Source organism: Chinchilla lanigera, unplaced genomic scaffold (genome assembly GCF_000276665.1).
Source record: "Chinchilla lanigera isolate Chin_1 unplaced genomic scaffold, ChiLan1.0 scaffold00058, whole genome shotgun sequence".
NCBI lineage: Eukaryota > Metazoa > Chordata > Mammalia > Rodentia > Chinchillidae > Chinchilla > Chinchilla lanigera.
The window spans coordinates 9121065-9123769 of record NW_004955459.1 but is presented as its reverse complement, the minus strand read 5'-3'; the positions used below and the strand labels follow the sequence as shown (position 1 = coordinate 9123769).

The 2705-nt window shown below is 40.4% G+C and overlaps 1 protein-coding gene across 1 annotated transcript in view; it reads left to right on the top strand.

The window, feature by feature from the left end:
• Gli2 (GLI family zinc finger 2) overlaps positions 1–2705 on the top strand; it is a gene marked incomplete in the record, with an annotated part of 231756 nt that overhangs the window by 903 nt on the left and 228148 nt on the right.

Here is a 2705-nt window from a genome sequence, read left to right as displayed (position 1 = left end):
CACCTTGCCCAGGCTGGGAAAAATTTTTTCCAGTCACTCCTCAGAAAAAGGACTCACATCAAGAATATGTAAATAACTAAAAAAACAAACAAACAAAAAAACCAGACTCCCTAAATTTAAAGACCCAATCCAAAAATGGGGCTCCAAAATTCATAGACATTTCTCAGATGAAGGAATACAAACAGCAAATAAATATATTTAAAAATGCTCAATATCACTGGTCAATCAAAAAACGCCAATTAAAACAACACTGAGATTCCATTTCACTCCAGAAAGAATGGCTATCATCAAGAAATCAACCAATAACAAATGTTGGTAGGGCTGTGTGGATAAACGAACCCTTCTCCATTTCTGGTAGGAGTGTAAACTGGTACAACCACTATGGAGATCAGTATGGAGATTCCTCAAAACCCTAAAACTAGAGGTTACATTTGACCCAGCTCTTCCTGCACTTAAGTATCTTCCTGAGAGAGTTAAAGCATCATATCACAGTGCTATATGCATGTTTATAGAAGCACAATTTATAATAGCTAAGTCTTTGAAACAGCCCATATGCCTATCAACAGATGAGTGGATAAAGAAAAGGTAGTATTTATATACAATGGAGTGCTACTCTGCCATAAAGAAAGATGTACTTGAGTTATTTGTAGGAAAATGGATGCTTCTCGGGACCATAATCTTAAGTGAGATAAATCAGACACAAGTTTAAATATTGCATTGTTCCTTTTGTGTGAGAAACCCAAGGCTTAAACCACCATAATGGATGATACATATTGGGAAGTAAGAAGAATATGTTCAAATGGGAAGGGGAACAGGAAGGAGGGAGGGGAAAGAGAAGGAAGGGAAAAAACAGAAAAGGGAAAAAATGGCAACGAAGCTTTTGTAAATGGGGAAGGGAAGAAGGGTTGAAGGGAGGGGAGGGAAATGGGGGCAAACAAGAAGAATCAAGATATTTAATGCACAGGTGCAAATTCCCTGTGATGAACGTGATCAATTGTATGACAAAAATATACTAATAAAAATATAAAGTTGGAAAAAAAGGGAAAGGCATTAGTGCTAGTTGTCCACCCAAAGCCTCAGGCAGTCATAGGTGGGGTTTTTCAGTGGTGGCTGGATCTAAAGTGTGTGAATGTGGATTAAGGGTGTGATATTGGGATTAAGGATGTGTAATTCTAAATTAATACACTAAGTAGAATTAGCACAGTTCTGGATGTGGCTAAATGGATTTACTGAAAACAGAAGCCCCAACCTGGCTGCTGGTGGCACCACCCAAAATGCTAGTAGCCTGGATGGGATAAAAGGGAAAGGCAGGTTTGCTGCTGCTGCTTTCTGTCTGCCATACCATGGAGTGCTTCTCCTGTGCCATACTCCTCTGCTTTGAATCCAGCCAATGGTGGAGGCCTGGGTACAGGGAAGCAGAGATAAACTGTCCCTGTTATATCTTGCCTTGGGTCTTCCCAACCCTCAGAATCCATGAGCATAATAAATGGTTGTTTTATCCCATTGAGTTTGGGGCTGATTAGTTTCCTAGCACAGCTATGCACTGCATAATATTTTTGTCAACAAGAGACTGATGGTGGTCCTATAAAATTGCAATAGAGCAGAAAAATTCCTATTCCTAATGATGTTGTATGTAGCTATGGAAATGTCTCATCACAAGGCATTATTCCCATGCGTGTGGTGCTTTTGTTGAAAACAAGCCTATCCTATTGCCAGTCATATAAAAGTGTAGCACACAGTATTACATATAATACATGACTTGTGATAATAAATGACTGTTACTGGTTTATGTATTTACTGTACTATGCTTTTATCGTTAGTCTAGAACAATCATGGCAAACATTTTAGAGCTTTCAATGATAGCAGCTGGTTGTGGCATATGTGCCATAGATTTGCCACTACTGGTCTAGGTTGTAGTATTCCTTCTACTTACAAAAACATTTACTGTAAAATATGCTGTCTTATTCCAGTAGCAGACACATACATCTCATGTTGGTTGCATCTCTTGACTGTACCGAGAAGTCACGTCAAGCAATTAATCTGGAACACCTAGGTTTAAGTATACTCTATGGTGGTCATACAATGATGCAATTGCCTAAAGCCAATTGAATTTCTCAAAATGTTCCCCTGTCATTAAGCAGTGTGACTATCACTAGATCACTGAAATAATGGAAAAGTGGCTCCTACTTGGGACTGGATTGTCTTATCATTCAAACCCACCTATGGAAAGAGAGAAGGAAGAGCCAGAACAAACACTTCCTCCTCTTCCTTCTCCTCATCCACCTTTCCTCATTCCTTCTTTACTGTTCCAGGAAAGATTGCCCTGACCCTATGCTCAGCTTTCCAACCGTGGATTTTCAGAGCTCCTTGTCTTTTGTGTTTATCTAGTTTGTTAGTACGTTTGTGTTGTGAATGAGGCAGGCTCCATGAGAGGCAGGCTCTTGTGGGTATTACAGCGCTACCATGCCACTTAGCACAATATCTGGCACACCGAAAGATGCCGACTGAATGAACTTGGACTTGCCCAAGGGCATACACCAAGTACCAGACATGAGCAGAGGACCTGGTATCCAGTGCCAACGAAGGTTTCCTCTGCCACCCCAGTACACTTCCACTCCAAACCTCCTCTTGCTGTTCTTGGTGCTCAAGTTTCTGGCCATCTTTTTTTTTTTTTTTTTTTTTTTCTCCGGTACCGGGAACCGAAC